The following is a 17,426-nucleotide window of genomic DNA, read 5'->3' as shown; positions in this document are numbered from 1 at the left end:
GGATTGCATTGAATCTGTAGATTGCTTTGGGTAGTAGAGTCATTTTCACAATGTTCATTCTTCCAATCCAGGAACATGGTATATCTCTCCATCTATTTGTATCATCTTTAATTTCTTTCATCAGTGTCTTATAATTTTCTGCATACAGGTCTTTTGTCTCCTTAGGTAGGTTTATTCCTAGATATTTTATTCTTTTTGTTGCAATGGTAAATGGGAGTGTTTTCTTAATTTCACTTTCAGATTTTTCGTCATTAGTGTATAGAAATGCAAGAGATTTCTGTGCATTTATTTTGTATCCTGCTACTTTACCAAATTCATTGATTAGCTCTAGGAGTTTTCTGGTAGCATCTTTAGGATTCTCTATGTATAGTATCATGTCATCTGCAAATAGTGACAGCTTTACTTCTTCTTTTCCGATTTGGATTCCTTTTATTTCTTTGTCTTCTCTGATTGCTGTGGCTAACACTTCCAAAACTATGTTGAATAATAGTGGTGAGAGTGGGCAACCTTGTCTTGTTCCTGATCTTAGTGGAAATGGTTTCAGTTTTTCACCACTGAGGACAATGTTGGCTGTGGGTTTGTCATATATGGCCTTTATTATGCTGAGGAAAGTTCCCTCTATGCCTACTTTCTGCAGGGCTTTTATCATAAATGGGTGTTGAATTTTGTCGAAAGCTTTCTCTGCATCTATTGAGATGATCATATGGGTTTTCTCCTTCAATTTGTTATTATGGTGTATCACATTGATTGATTTGCGTATATTGAAGAATCCTTGCATTCCTGGGATAAACCCCACTTGATCATGGTGTATGATCCTTTTAATGTGCTGTTGGATTCTGTTTGCTAGTATTTTGTTGAGGATTTTTGCATCTATGTTCATCAGTGGTATTGGCCTGTAGTTTTCTTTCTTTGTGACATCTTTGTCTGGTTTTGGTATCAGGGTGATGTTGGCCTCGTAGAATGAGTTTGGGAGTGTTCCTCCCTCTGCAATATTTTGGAAGAGTTTGAGAAGGATAGGTGTTAGCTCGTCTCTAAATGTTTGATAGAATTCACCTGTGAAGCCATCTGGTCCTGGGCTTTTGTTTGTTGGAAGGTTTTTAATCACAGTTTCAATTTCAGTGCTTGTGATTGGTCTGTTCATATTTTCTATTTCTTCCTGGTTCAGTCTCGGCAGTTTGTGCAAGAATATACATTTTTAAATGTTCTTCTTCCTTTCATTTTCAATCATTTTCACTTTACATATTTTTTTTCTTTTTCCTTTGTCTTTCGATGTTTCCATATCCTTATATTTAGGGTTTTTTTCCTTTTTACTTCCAGTCACTCACTGTCAACCACTTTCATGAGAGAGAGAGAGAGAGGCAGAGAGACAGAGAGAGAGAGAGAGAGAGAAGGAGACAGTCTGGGAAGATCCCACATGCCACGGAGCAACAAAGCCCGTGCGCTGCAACTACTGAGCCTGTGCTCTAGAGCCTGCAAACCACAACTACTGAAGCCCGCGCTCCGCAACAAGAGAAGCCACCACAATGAGAAGCCCGCGCACCGCAACTAAGAGTAGCCCCCGCTCAGCACAAGTAGAGAAAGCCCACGTGCAACAACAAACACCCAACATAGCCAAAAATAAAAAATAAATTAATTAAATTAAATAATTTTAAAAAAATAAAAGAGGAAAATGCACAGTCATAATAGGAGGCTTGAACATAGCTCCTTCAGTAACAGAACGAGCAAGCAAAATAAAAATCAACAAAGATACCGAAGACATGAACAGCACAATGACACAACCTTAACCTAATTTGCCCACATGAATACTACAACAACTGCAGAATATATATTCTTTACAAGTGCACAGAGAATATTTCCCAAAATTTCAAGAGGATGAAATGATGTGTGTTCTCTGACCACAGTGGAAACAAACTTAAAATCCATAACAAAAGATAATAAGAATATCCACAAATGTTTGAAAATTAAAGACACTTTTAAATAGCCCATAGGAAAAAGAAGAAATCATAATAGAAATTCAAAAGCTTCAAACCTTGTGAAAGTCAGCTAAAGCAGTGCTTAGAGGAAAAAGTTCATCTGAAAATCCATGATCTAAGTATCTCAAAAAGTTAGAAAAAGCAGAGCAAATTAAACCCGTGCACTTTCCCATTGTGCTAGTTTTTTCCTCAAGTTCCCCTCCCCCATCCTTTCCTGCCCTACCTTCTCCTCCTCCCCACACCCAACACCCACCCCAGCAAACCCAGACTGACAACCTGGTGTTTACCCTTCCACACCTTACCCCTTGCGGTGACAATCACTTGGAAACGAAGGGATCAGGGATCGGGAGAGTTATTCTACAAAAACGGAATCACACTGTACCTGTTACCCGGCAAAGTGTTTTTCCTACCTCACAATACATCTTGTCTATCTCTCCATGTCAGTCAATTGAGAACTAACTCATTCTTTTCAAACTGCCTATTATACCACCGCATGCACGGACCACAAACTATTCAGCCATTCATTCTTCCATCAACAGGTATTCAGGACGCTATTAGCCTTTTGCCATCACACAGATGCCATAAATACCCTTGTACGTCCTTCCCAGAGTCCTCAGAATTCCCTGAACAAAGCCTAGACAATGGGAACCCTCACACTCTAGCGCTAAAGTTCTCAAACATTCTTCCTGCCACATGAGCATTTTTGGAGGCTATACACTCCTTTTCATGGGCATTCCCAGCATGAAACCCGGTTCCCCAAATCACAGGCTGCAAACTCTATTTCCTTCTTCCCTTATAGGAAAATGCAACCTAATGAAAGTATATCCAAGTAGGCTCGAGCAGGAAACAGAATTCAATTCAGATGGTTTAAGAGACTTTAATTAAGGAACTACTCAGAAATGTGAGGCCAGGGTTAAAGGAATCAAGAATGGATGGTGAGGCACCCAGAGACTAGCAATGGTGAATGTCACTGCCACTCTTAGGCTGAAAGGCAAAGGGAGGAAACAGTGTTACCAGAGCCCAGTGCACCCTGGAGCTGGGGCCCAGAGCAGGGGGATTGGGAAAGAACACCTCACCTTCTCTCTCCTGCAATCCTCTTGCCAGTGCTTCTTACTGCATGCACTCAAGCAGAAGCTAGAGGGCCCAGGTGATGCCCTCCACAGGGGTTAGTCTCCTGAGACACAGGGAAGAGCAGAGAGTGGATGGGGACTGAGGAATGCAAGTACTCAGCACAGCAGGCAATTGTTAGTTCTAATTGGTAAAAGGAGAGCCTCACTCCAAGGCTGAGTGAGGGGCCAACCAGTTAACAGAGGCCACAGGGAGCTGCCCTCCTGGATATCAGGGTGGTGGAGGGAATGAAGGAAGGGGAGACAGCATGTGGCAGCACAGGGTGAGTTCACCCACAATGGGCTGGTTACAGGGCGGGTTCTTGGCTTGCTGTGTGACCTCAGGCCAGTTGCTCAACCTCTCTGATTCTCAGCTTATTAGCTATAAAATGAGACGACTCGGTATCTTCCCTGCCTACATACTCCTATTTATGCCAGTGAAAGAATGAAAGTCTGTTTTTCCATTCTCTGAATGTAGACTTGGTCATGTGAATTGCTTTAGCCACTGGGACATTAGGCAGTGTGATATAAGCAGAGACCTAAAAAAGTGCTTGTGAACTGAGGCTTGAGTTGAAATGCTCTCACTTACTGCTTTTGAGACGCCTATGACTACAACCACATGAACAAGCTAGAGCCAGCCTGCAGAATGGTGAGAAGCACAAGGCTAGGTCAGCCCTGTCACTCCAGCTGACACTGAGCAAACCACCACGTGTGAGACTGAGGCCATCCTAAACCTTGCAGCCCCAGACAAGCCAGCCCAGGTCAGAAGAACCTCCCAGCAGACTCACAAAATTGAGAGAAAGAATGTTTGTCCTTTTAAGCCCACTACATTCGGAGTGATTTGTTACACAGCAAAAACTTACTGATACAATTACTAATGAGATACTGGCAACACATCTCCTCCCCAGTAGCAACACAGTAGTAGGTTGGAGTACCAGAGGTACAAATGGTGGGGCAATGCTCCAGAATGTCCCATGAAGCTGTCCCTAGTGAACCTTCTCAACAGCATAAGTGTTTTCAAAGTCCAGTAAGCCTCAAATTAAAACAAAAAAAAAAAAAAAAAAAAGGAGGAGTGGGCGCTGGGGGGAGATACAATCTAAATCTTTAGATTGCTTTGCCCCTCCAGGCTTCCTTTTCTCCTCTTTTTTAACAAATTGCCCAGCGTAAAGAGTTCTTTTCTTTCTTCCCTCCCAGGAAGTTATTTATTTTTATGGGCTTCTTTTGGGAAATAAAAATCAATTTTGGGTTGCAAGTGATAACATTTTACTCTCCCAATAATGAAAGCTAGAAAATTAAAGGCCCTAAGGAACAACCTCTCTGTACAAAAACGATGTTGAATGCAGCCCTAATATTCTTGTGTGAACATTTTATAAATTGTGACCACCGTTTGCTGATAGAAACCTGGAAATCACTCACAGAAGACACAAAGCTACTGTGAGTGATGGCTTCATACCGGGTGGGCCCAGGCAGGCTCACGTGCCCACAGAAAGGCACTCGTGGAGAACTTGATCTGTAATTCACAATTCTAGAAATTTGTATATATCAGGGGACTCCCGTGTGTGTGTCTAGGAAATCAGTTCATTCACTTATTCAACACATAATTAATGAGCATCTATTATGTGCCTAGACCTGGTGATACGATGAACAAGACAGACAGAGTCAACGCCTTCAAGAAGCTTACAGTTTAGGGGAAAGATACAGACATTAAACAGGGTGTCTTAAGTCAGGTTGCCCGAAAACAGACTGATGTGGAGACTTGTGTGTAGGGGTCTTGCTGGGTCTTACCCTTGGGAATAACCCCCGCAGGGAATGAGGGAAGCAGGACAGACAGAACAGAGGGAGGAGTGAAATGGCAATGCAGTCACAACAGACCTCACCCCATCTGTTAGGGAGCTCTGAGGTCGGGATGTTCCTTCAGACATGTCCCCAGTGGACACGTCTGTACCCACCCCCCAACCAGCGACCAGTCCTTGGGTGTGGGCTGCGCCTAGGCAATGCAAGTCTCTTCAGGGCAATTCCTGGAGGACTAAGCTGTGAGTCGTCAGCAGCCAGAGCTCCCCATGCCTGGGGCAGAAGTGCCTCAGTTATGAAAGGGGGATCTGGGTGGCGCCCCACACTATCCACTACACAGAGAATCATTATAAGTGGGATGTGTGTCGTGAGTTCAGACTTTAGAGCAGGAGGCACCTAATGTGGACCAAGGGTTAGCGGGTGTCACTGTGGTCTTTTCTAAATGGCATCTATAAAGGAGCTTGAGAAGAGTCCACTAACTCAAAACTCCCCAGGTACTAGGCACTGTGAAGGTCCCAATACACACTCTCCTGGCACCCCTGCCGTGACTCTGCGAGGTGTGTGCTCTCTCTGTTGGGCAGTTGAGGAAGCAGAGTCTAAGAGGGGCTGACTCACTTGCCCAGAGTCCCACAGCTGGTAGCTGGCAGAGCTGGGATTTGAACACCTAACTATGTGACGACAAAGGCCTAGAACCTCTTTTGCATACTTCCTGCCCCCTTTCCCAAGCATCCTGAGCCCTTCCTTCACGCTTTCTTCCATTCCCACTATAGAAACGATTGAGTTTTTCTCATAAATGACTTTCTCTCAAGCTTCCTCTCCTGACCCCTTCCTTTTACAACCCACACTCTCTTAAGAGCTGTCTACACTTCTCTTTCCACCTCCCCTTCCTAACACCCAGCATCCTGGCTTTTCCTGCCACCATGCCACTGAACAAGCACTGCCCAAATCCCTAAGTTAAATGACCAAATCGAGAGGCTGTCTCCACGCTCAGCCTGTTCTCTCTACCATTTCCAGTTGGCAGCACCTAACAGGCTGGCCACGTTCACTTTCTTTCTTTCTTTTTTTTTTTTTTTATGTGGACCTTTTTTTTTAAAGTCTTTATTGAATTTGTTACACTATTCCTTCTGTTTTATGTTTTTTTGGTTTTTTTGGCCACGAGGCATGTGGGATCTTAGCTCCCTGACCAAGGATCGAACCTGCACCCCCTGAATTGGAAGGCAAAGTCTTAACCAATGGACCTCCAGGGAAGTCCCCGCTTCACTTTCTTGAACTCTCTCTTGTTTCGGTTCCCGGGACCCTCCACTCTCCTGGCTCCCCTTCTTTCTCTCAGAGCACCATTTTTTTCTCTCCTTCACTGGTTCCTCTTTCTCCACTAACCCTTGAAGTGGCTCCATTTCCCAGGGTCCCACCCATACTGTTCTTCCAACTCCCCGCCTTCTAATACCTGGCACATCCAACAGCTTCGGCTCCACTGTTAGGCTACTGACACCTGAACCTCTGCTCTCGGCTCTAATTTCTCAGTTGGGTGCCTGGATATATAGATCCACCTACTGGACGTAGTCACCCATGTGAGCCCAAAACGTCGCAGACCCAGCTTGTACAAATCCAAGAGCATCGCCTTTCCCTCCAAGTGAGCTTCTTTGACTTCTAACCCTGATTGCTTATCACTATGCACGCGTCTTCCCGAGCCACAAATCTCAATTAATCCTTGACTCCTCCATCCTCTCCTTGACTCTCCACATCAATTGACTCTCATCTGTCCCTTTCTGTTGTCACTTCCTTAACTCAAGTGTGCATCTTCTCATCCATCCTCCTGAGATCCTTCTCTTTCACTGCCACTAGTGGTATCTAGATTAGGTAATTACCACCCCAAACGGCTCATCAACTACTGAATAACGTCCAAAATCCCTAGAATGCATGAACAATTCTTCTGTGATACGGCATCGATCTGTCTTCACAGATACACTCTGTAGTCTCAACACCCCAGAAATCCAATGGCCCTTCAGGCCCAGGGTCTTCACTCCTGCAGTCACTGCATCCTCACAGCCCACCATTTAACCCACTTTGCCACCTATTTAATCACTTGTTCAGTAAACATTCACTGTGCGTCTGCACATGTCAGTTGTACACTAGGCGCTAGCCCATAGTGGTATGAAAAATAAGACTGGTTCTTCCCTGCATCCAGTGGAGGGAAACAGGTAAGAAGCAAAGAAACAAATCAACAACATAATAACAACACGGGACAAATACCAAGACAGTGTTAGCCAGGGTAATGGGGTAGAGGGACTGGGAGGGGATTCATTCTTTGGATAAGGCTCTGGCGTGGCCTTTCTGAGAAGGTAACATTTGAGTGGACAACTGAGGGGTGACCGGAAGCCACCACATGTAGAGCTCAAGGAAGAACAATCCAAGCTGAGGGAAGAGCAGGTGCGAGAAGGAAGGACACTCTTGGTGGAACGGTGAGGAGGCTGTCACGGCAAGAGGACAAAGAAAGAAGACGAGGTTGGAGGGAGAGGCTCAGCGAGAGAAGCAGCCCCTGCAGGCTCTCAGAGCAGGGCCAGGGGTCTGGATTTCAATGGAAAGCTCTGAGAAGCCTTAGAACAGTTTAAGTAGGGGAAGGGCACTGTCTGATTTACATTTTAGAACGCTCCCTCTGGCTGGGTGTGAAGAGTAGATTTCAGAGGGCCAAAGCCCATGAAAGCTCTATTCATCTTTCAACACATGAAACAGGCGAAGCTCCCCGCTGAGTCCTAGCAGGGGTTAGTCCTCCCCCTCCAGAACGAACTCCACTGCCTTTGACTCTGCGAAGCCTTTCCCAGCCCCATTGCGTGGAATACTTCTCTCCTCGGCAGGCACCTCCCACAGCACTTGTCTTCAAGCTGGGTTATCACTTCACCCGTGCCCCCTGTTAGAGTCGGTCCTCTCTCCCTTGCTCTCTTAGTAAGTTGTGAAATACTCTGTGCGGAAGGGGTCAGACTCATTCACAGAGCCCTCTCGGCGTCTGGCAAGTGGCCTCCCACACCGGAGAGACTCAAAGAACAATGGAAGGAGGGAAGGAAGGGCGGGGGGAGGAGGGAGGGAGAGAGGCTCAAAGAAAATATCTTTGTGTTCCCCAGGAACGCTGCGCATTAAGAGCCTAGGTTTACAATCAGTCACGTCTATATTTTAATTCAAGCCCCGCTGCTCACTAGCTGTGGGACTTTGGGCAAGTAAATTCACCTCTCTGAGCTGCACTTTCCTCATCTGTAAAGTCAGAATAATAGTAGGAAAGGGATAGGTATTATCTCCTAGGGTTGTGATGAGGCTCTAATGGGACCAAAGAACACCAATGCCCCTCCCCTTCTCAAAAGTATACCTGTTTGGGAAGGGCAGGGGTGGAGCAATCCAAAATATGGCCCCATGGCTACAGGACACTGTTGACAAGGTTCTGTCTTCTTCAGATTTTCATTTTTAACAAACGTCTGTTGAGTGCTGACCATGAACACCAATGCAACCATCACCCCCGTTATATCTGCTATAAACAGTTGGGGAAAGACACGTCCAATGTGCTCGTGGATGAGGGCTGAGTCTGGCCCCTGCCAATGTGCCATGGACCCAAGAAACGCCTGAAGCAAGGCCATGGAAATAGGCCTTTCACATTAACTTTCAGACCCCAAGCCTCAGTGAACAACCCACTCCCTGGAGACCTGGCAGGCAGCATCCCTGCTAAAGTAATCTGAAGGCAAGACATTTCAAGCCCAGGATCTGCCTACGCATCCATCACCCCCCATCTAGGGGAACCTGTAGCCCACAAGCCCCAGGCGCTGCCTCTTGAGCTAATGATGAGCTGAGACAGTGATCAGCCCAGGTCAGTCTGACAGCAGGAAGCCTGGATGGGAAGGCTGGGGAAATAATGAAAGCTCACTCATCCCTCAGCCGAAGTCACCATTTCAATTCCTAAATCCTCAATTTGTCACAGTGGTTAAGGACTTCAGGGATCAAACGTCAGTTCTGCCACCTCCTAGCTAAATGACCTTGGGCAAGTCAGTTAAGCTCCCTGGGTCTCAGTTTCTCCACCTGTAAATGGAGATTAAATGTACTAATACAGGTAAAGAATTCTGCACTGTGCCTGGCACTTAGGAGGTCCTTGCTTTGTGTATTTTATATTTAGAGAGATGGTAATGATTTTGTCAAGGGAACTGCACTGTACAAGCCCCTGCAAAACTAGGAGAAATAAGCAGAAAGATACCAGGGAGCATCCTTTGGGTCTACTGGCTCTTTGTGAATATACCCATGTGTCTTTCTCCACTGTTTCCTAATTTCCTGCGGTTTTGTTCACTTTTCTTTCCTTGCTTCAAAAGGCTGCTTGGATTGGGATTTCTTAAGCTACAAGCGAAGACAGTGGGTTAGACTGGAAGAAGAAATAAAATCAAAGGATCATTGATCCTCAACTTGGGGGGGCAGTCTCTTAGCTCTTATTCCAAGTCCCTGGGGAGACCCATGTTCTGAGCCGAGGCAGGCACCCAGCGAGGACCACGGAAGCTGGCGTGAGAGCCCAAATCCAGCCATCCAAGGCTGCGTCACGCAGCTCCACAGGGGGAGGAGGAACAGACAATAGCAGTCTGTTACCGCCATTTCCCTTTCCTGCCCCAGCCCTTCTCAGAGCCCAGCAGGCAGCTGATGGTAACTCGAAGGCGTCTGACAGCCCGGGCAAAGCGCACAGTCTCTCCGGCTTCCAATCACCAGGTGTCTGAAGGGGTTGCAGGAGTAGTCAGCTTCTGCCCTCATTAAAAGCCCTTTGGTGGGCCGAAAAGATGATTGTTAAAGGAACTGCCAGGTTAATCAGCCTACTGATGAGGAGGCGGGCAGAAGTCCCCAGAGCTCTGACATCCCCACCCAGCCAAGGTGGCCCCCTCATTTGCATCTCATTTGCATGGCATACTTAACAGGACTCCAGCTTACACTGTCGCACGCTGACAAGAGGCTCTGCCGTCACATTTGTGCAAATGATCCCTCGGAAGGGGGTCCACAAAGCAAGCCCACACGACGGTCTCGGCCCTCCAGTAAAACAAGACCTCAATCGGACCACAGTGATGCGGGCAGATGTAGATGGCACTATTCTGGGATGGATGACCAACTAAATAAAGCCATGGTTACATCATGCACAAGGCCAGACAGGGAAAATTCCAAATGTTTTCAAGAAACTGTGTTAGAACGATTCAGGCTAATTGCATGCAAGTCTTGTACTATGAATGTCAAACTACACCAGCATCACATAAATGAGCTGTCAGAGGTTTGGTCAGAGTTCCCACAGAAAAGAACCTCTCCCCTCTCTCAGAATAGTTCCTGTTTTGTTTGACTGATGCACACACATCCCTCCTTGGCAAAGGTTTTCCATTTTATTGTCCAAAACCCACAGTTTCCCCCAGTACCCCTGAAGGATTACAGCATTGCCTCTCAGGATAATGTGAGTGCTAACATCTCTAATAAAGGCAGACCCGGGTTCAAATCCAAGCTCTGGCACTTACTAGCTGTGTGGCCTTAGCCAAGTCACTTAACCTTTCTTGAGCTTCAATTTCCTCCTCTATAGAATGGAGAAAATATTAGTCTCTATCTCACAGGAATTAAATGATGTATTGCATGTAAAAGGGCTTGGTACAATGCCTGGTACCTATTACAAAACAGAAAGTCAAGAGGTACTTCTTATAACTGAGGAAACAAGAAATGGAGCTGTAAATATACAATCGGCCGTCTGTATTTCCAGACACAGGGATGGGGGAGGGGAGCCGACTATAAGGGATGTGAGCATCGGTGGACTTTGGCATCCACCAGGGGTCCTGGAACCAATCTCCACAAATACCAAGGAACGATTAAAACTACTAGAGCCACAGTACACTCTTGGAATCCATTATTGTGGCTCAAATTCCTTACAAGGGATTACAAAGACTTCAGCAGCTGCCTTCACGTTACCTCTGTCTTCCTCTCCTCCCCTTGGCTCCCTCCACTCAGACTCGGGGGCCTCTTTGCTGCTTCCTCAACCTTGTTGAGCACGCTAATGCCACAGGACCTTTGCACCGACTGTTCCTCTGCCTGGAATGCTCTTCCTCCAGGGAACTGCATGACTCCCTCCTTCATCTTCAAAAGTCTTTACTCAAACGTCCGCATCTCAGTGACACTTTCCCTGCCACCATTATCTAAATTTGCAAGTCCTGTCCCCTCGCCCATACTCCCGATCCTCCTTTTCTGCTTTATATTTCTCCTTAACACTTACCATCTGACGTACTGTATATTCTACTTCTTTACCTACTTTATTGTCTGTCACACACACTAGAACAGAGGACCAACGGCAGCCTACAGGCCAAATCCAACCCATCACCTGTTTTGTAAGACAGTTTTAGTAGAACACAGCCATGCCCATTCATTTACATATGGTCTGTGGTCACTTTCATGCTACAATGGCAATGCTGAGTAGCTGTGACAGCAACCATATGGCTCCAAAGTCTATCTGGTCCGTAACAGGGAAAGCCTGTGGAGCCTTGAACTAGAATACAAGCTCCATGAGGGCAGGGTTGTCTTGTTCTCAGGCAAATCTCAGTGAGCAGCCAGTGCCTGACACCTACAAGATGCTCAATAATATGACCTTTTTGCTGAATGAGAGACCCAGAAGTGGCGGTACACCTGTGCTGCAGGTATGTGGGGGAGGGCACCAGAGGGATGGTGTCAGCGAGCTAAGTCCTGCTCAGGAATTTGGAGCCATGAAGCAGTGAAGTGAAATAGTGACAGAGCATGTCATTAAAACACAGAGCTCAAGTACAAGAAGAAAGAATTTCAAATGGTGTCCTCCAAGGCAGTGGTGCTCAGAGCGTGGTCCCCTGGAGGGATGATACATCGGCATCCCCCGGGAACTTGCTAGAAATTCAAATGCTCAGGTGTACCCCAGATCTGCTGAAGCAGAATCCCTGGGGTAGGACACTCTGCGGGTGACTCTGGTCTCAGAAGCACCACTCTAAAGAGAGGAACTGGGGGTGGAGGAGGGGACGCTGCTTTCCAGCAGAGGATCTTCAATGCACACGGGGTTTTTTAACTCTGTACCTAAACGAGTTTGATAATACCATTAAATAAAAAGCTTTAAACGTATTAATCACAGCTTTTTACTTCCTGTGTTTCTGATGCTTTGACATCTGGGGCCTTGCTGACCCCAGAAAGACTGCCCTTCCCAAGGCTAGCCAATTCCTAGAGATAATAAAATCAGCTGCAAGTGTCTCTTTCAGAAGCAAAGCAGTCAATCCAGAGCCCATGCCTCCAACCGTCTCCTTTATGGAGCTCTTACACTCCAGGCCACTATTCCCCTGCACTAATCACACCAGGGCTGGACAACTAGAGACAGCCCCTTCTCTCTAGAACCCGCTGGAATTATTCAAACTAGCCAGTCCTAAGCCTGCTTAACCTGCCTCACCCTTTCCTTCCCATGGAAACCACAAGAAAGGCCCCTCCTACTCCCTCTGCCTCCTGACTGACCCTGGTGTTTCCCCAGGTGGCCCTGTGTGGTGTGGCATTCCCTCCTGGGAACTACAAGTAATAAACTATCAACATCTTTTCACTGGCCACCTTCTCCTGATCCACTGGCCTCACCATGCCTGAATAAGACCTACATTTTAAAACAAAAAAATAAACAAATATGGGGGAGGGGTGGGGAAATGGCACTGACCTGATACAAAGAACAGTGTCAGGGAAGTGACATCCAGAAGACACTGGAACAGAGCGAGAGGTTACGAAAAGCTCTCAACACAGCCCTAGAGCAAAGGGCCAGATCCAACAAGACGAAGTGCATCCAGCCCAACCTCAAGTCTGAAAAAAAACCAAAAACTGCACAAGGACATAGGAAACATAGGCTAGCAGCACCTGGTGGAGTTGGCATAAGAGGTTTAACTGAATGTAAACCTAAAACAAATCAACAGTGTGATGGGGGCTGGCCTTACCCCAAACCCCCCAAAACAGTAATGTCATCTGAGGATGCAGAAAGAGAATGACGTGGTCCAGAAGAGTGTTGTTCAAATGGTGGGTCATGGCACATCTGTCGGTGGTTAATGAAATCAACTGAGAGTCAAGACCATTTTTCTTAAAGGGTTTCTTAAAGGAACGAGAATAGAACAGAACGGGAGAGAGGCTGTAGAAGAGATGATACTATATCCAAGTGCACAGCTAGCATTAGTACGGGTGAGTATTATTTTATGATGGTTTGGTATCAGTTGTGAGTGTGCATGCCTGTGTTCGTGGTGGGTAAAACCCATCTCTCGTAGCGAGCGGCCGTCGGAAAAGTATGAAACCGCTGATCTAGAATGAGGAAGGGGACAATCCTTCTCTCCTCTGCCACCCCTGGCGGGTTCTCTCTCACTCAGGTCATGCTTGATAAGGACGCTACTCTAGTTAGAGTACCGCCTGCGAGGCGTTCTGGATCTGTGCTGGTGAGGGGACACACAGCTCTGTCACGTGGTGTTTGAAATTGTGGTTTGTGGGTTGGGGATTAGATAGCCAATGGCTGAAGGAGTTGGGGCAGCTTCACCTGGGAAATGAAGGATTCTGGGGCCCCCAAGAGCTGTCTTCAAATGAGTAAGAAGCTGTCGGCACACCTGTACTGGGTGACCCAAGAGATGATACTAGTAGAAGCTTCACGAGGTTAATTAATATACCCTTTGGTAGCCCGACGTGCCTGGCTTACTGGATTCCCTACTAACTGCACCCTGCCTGCCTGGACCACTCACTGCTCTTCCTCTGATCTTCCAGCTACACCGTTCCCACTCCCAGCTTCTCCAAGCTTGCGTAAGGTCAAATTCCTCCAGTAAATCCCTTGTTCCGTTGTCTGCTTGGTGACTCTGATTCTCCGAATGATACGGGAGGCTTGCAAGGCCCAGCATCCATCCAGGTGGGAAGTTGGTTTTCCCATGAAGACCTGTTCCTCCCAGAAGCTCAAACCACCTTGTATCCTGATGTTTCCCTGTGTAACCTGAACACCTTTTTATTTTTAAGTGAAAACGCTTTCTCAAGATACTGCTGTGAACTTTATTCTATCCCTCTCCCTCTCACCTTCTGGATGCCCTCAGTTCCACCAGCTTGAGCACCCAGGGAGGCAGGATGGGGTAGAGGTTAGGCACACAGGCTCTGGCATCAGCCCGGCTTTGAACCGTAGATCTGCCACTTCATGATTGTGCAACTTTAAATGAATTACTTAACCTCTCCAAGCTGCAGCTTCTTCACCTGAACAATGGGGGTGAAACCTCAAAGGTTGGAGGTGAGCACGACATGCGATGCCTCCCTTAAAGCACCTGGCACACAGTAAGTGCTTAGTACATGCTGGCTGCATATATAACCGGGACAGTGTCTTAAGGTGGCAGGCTTAGCAACGAGGTCCTCGGAACTCCTCATCTGGGCAGGTACCCCCTCTCAGGCCACTTCAGTGGAGCCAAATGCCTCACTTCCTCATCAAAGAGTCAGCTTAAGTGTTGTAAGTTTTCCAGGACATATGGTACCCAGGAGGGTAGTAACAAGAGAGAAAACAACAGCTGACATTAATTAGGGGTGCCTCTGACCCCTCTCTCTGCCTGCCCATCACAGTCTCCAAGAAGCTGGACTTCTCACCCAAGAAACCATGTCCTGAAAACATGCCACTTTGGGGGGAAATAAAAAGCTCACTAAACAGGAAACTCCAAACTTGGCAAATCCTGCAAAAATCAACCAGGGAACTTGGAAAGGGTTGGGTAAACCACGCCGACCAGACTAGCGGCAAATACATATGGCACCCCAATTATGTTCCAGGTGGTGTTCTAAACACTTGCACACACAGCCTGTGGGATTCCCACAGCCACATGGCCCTGAGGTGGGTACTTCCACCACCTTCACCTCGTCCTCCTGAGCCATCCAGGTATTCCTTACCTTCCAAGCAGGAAGAGAGAGTCCCTGGCCCTACCACAGTGAGGTCTGAAGAGAAGGCCTTCCCCATTAGTCCGCCTCTCACAACCTAGGAACTCAGCCAGCCTCTTGGGCAGGTCGTGGCCGATGAAGCCAGCCTTTCTGCAAACAGGCAGGCTGACCTGAAGAAGTGGTATCATCATCAGCCTCATAGCCCAGCAAATACTGGCTCGAACGCCCCTGGAGGAGAAAAATGGGCAAGCGGGGGGTACTGGGAAAATGGAGCCCTGGGAAGCAACGTCTCCATCAGCGCAAGGCAGCCGGGTCCTGCGCCCACTTCCTCCTCGGTGGCCCGGGGAGAATCACTCTAACAGCGGGAGCTGTGCTTGTGCGGTCTGCGGCACGGCCGGAACACAGGAAGTGTTTCAGAAAAGGGAGTGGTGTTACCCCCACCCCCAAGGAGGGACAGAGGTGGGAGAGATGGTATTCAAGAGCCTCACGCTCTGGAACCGACACTTGGGTTCACGTCCCAGCTCCACCCCTTTGGAGCTGTGGCACTTGAGCAAGCCATAGACCTCCCTCTGTGTGCCTCACCTGTAAAATGGAGATGATATTAGTAACTCTCTCACAGGGCTATTGATAGGATTACATGAGAACACTGGGAAAGTGCTAGCCCTCGGCCTTATTTTATTTCCTTCATAACCTTTATCACATAAAGAAGGATTCTGTTTGCTCAGTGGTTGTCTCCCATCATCAGAAAGAACACAGATGTTCATTGCAGCTCTATTTACAATAGCCGGGACATGGAAGCAACCTAAGCGTCCATCAACAGATGAATGGATAAAGAAGATGTGGCACATATATACAATGGAATATTACTCAGCCATAAAAGGAAACGAAAGTGAGTTATTTGTAGTGAGGTGGATGGACCTAGAGTCTGTCATACAGAGTGAAGTAAGTCAGAAAGAGAAAAACAAATACCATATGCTAACACATATATATGGAATCTAAGAAAAAAAAAAAAAAAGGTCATGAAGAACCTAGGGGCAAGACAGGAATAAAGACACAGACCTACTAGAGAATGGACTTGAGAATACGGGGAGGGGGAAGGGTAAGCTGGGATGAAGTGAGAGAGTGGCATGGACATATATACACTACCAAACGTAAAATAGCTAGCTAGTGGGAAACAGCCTCATAGCACAGGGAGATCAGCTCTGTGCTTTGTGACCACCTAGAGGGGTGGGATAGGGAGGGTGGGAGGGAGGGAGACGCAAGAGGGAAGAGATATGGGAACATATGTATATGTATAACTGATTCACTTTGTCATAAAGCAGAAACTAACACACCATTGTAAGGCAATTATACTCCAATAAAGATGTTAAAAAAAAAAAGAAAGAAAGAAAGAACACAGGACACAAGAGCAGGCGCGGTCTTGTTCGTGATGGTAAGGTGCCCGGCACACAGGACACACCTGACGAGTGTTTGCTGAAGAAGTAGGGGAAGCAGGATTCGAACCCAGGCCTGACCCCAAAGCCCTTGCGCAAGCTCTGGGATCCTAGACTATATTGGCCTGTAGATTGGACTACATTGTGCAGACTTGCCTCAAGCCAGTGAGAAGGGCAGGTGGAGCTAGTGACGGAAAAAGCGAGGTATGCCTTCTCTCCCTGCAGCAGGAGACAAAGGCACAGCAGAGAAGGGCTCTGGTCATTTTACACGAGCCGGGGCTCCGAGCTGCGTAAGGACCATTTCAGGGCACGCGGGGAGGTTCAGGCGGTCGACAAAAGGGGATTCTGGCCCCTGAGATACTAACACCAAAGCTTCAGGACAGTTGAAATGTCATGGCCAAGGTGGGCTGGGAGGCACACACCACCCAGCCTCCACCTGTGGCCGTCCCTGCAGAAGCAGAGCACGGTAAAGCCTGCCATCTAGTGGACGAGGCGCATCCCGTTTCACTGAGATTGTCCGCCAGCAAGGGGTATGGGATTTTAAAGCGCACACAGAGAGAGACCTTCAAGACGGCAGAGGAGTGAGACGTGGAGATCACCTTCCTCCCCACAAATACATCAGAAATACATCTACACGTGGAACAACTCCTACAGAACACCTACTGAACGCTGACAGAAGACCTCAGACCTCCCAAAAGGCAAGAAACTCCCCACATACCTGCGTAGGGCACACAGAAACCCCACACACCCAATTAGACTCACCGTTTTCAACAAGTGCATAATACCTCATAAAATGGATATTAGCCCAATTAGGCTGGTTCCAATTCTTTGCCACTGCAAAGAAAACATCAATAAACATGCTTGTTCTGGATGTTATTTCCTTCGATGCTAGTGATTTATTTCAATAGGATAGATTCCCAAAAGGGAAATTTGAGAGTCAAAGTGTGTATATGTATATATATTTTAATAGATATTGTCGGACCACTTCCCCCAAAGGCGGTAACAAGTCACAGCCCTGCAGGTCCTGGCAGGGCCCCCACCAGTGCCGTTCATTAGGAACCATGACCGCATACCCAGCACATCCCGAGGTTTGGGTGCCTCAGACAGCGGTCTGGGTTTGACAGTTCTCACAAGACTTAAACACTCAGGGAACAAGAGAAGGAACACTGGGTAGAAAGACTTTAGCTCCCTCCATCTTCTCAAGTCAACTCCACCTCCTTCAGTGT

The 17,426-nt window shown here is 47.2% G+C and overlaps 1 protein-coding gene across 2 annotated transcripts in view; it reads right to left on the bottom strand.

Annotated features, from left to right (window-relative positions):
- Window positions 1-17,426, bottom strand: part of PRKCB (protein kinase C beta) — a 311,595-nt gene that overhangs the window by 118,188 nt on the left and 175,981 nt on the right. The window lies entirely within an intron of this gene.

Source organism: Eschrichtius robustus, chromosome 16 (assembly GCF_028021215.1).
Source record: "Eschrichtius robustus isolate mEscRob2 chromosome 16, mEscRob2.pri, whole genome shotgun sequence".
Classification (NCBI taxonomy): Eukaryota; Metazoa; Chordata; class Mammalia; order Artiodactyla; family Eschrichtiidae; genus Eschrichtius; species Eschrichtius robustus.
The sequence above is the reverse complement of the archived record's forward strand: the minus strand, read 5'-3'. Positions and strand labels throughout refer to the sequence as shown.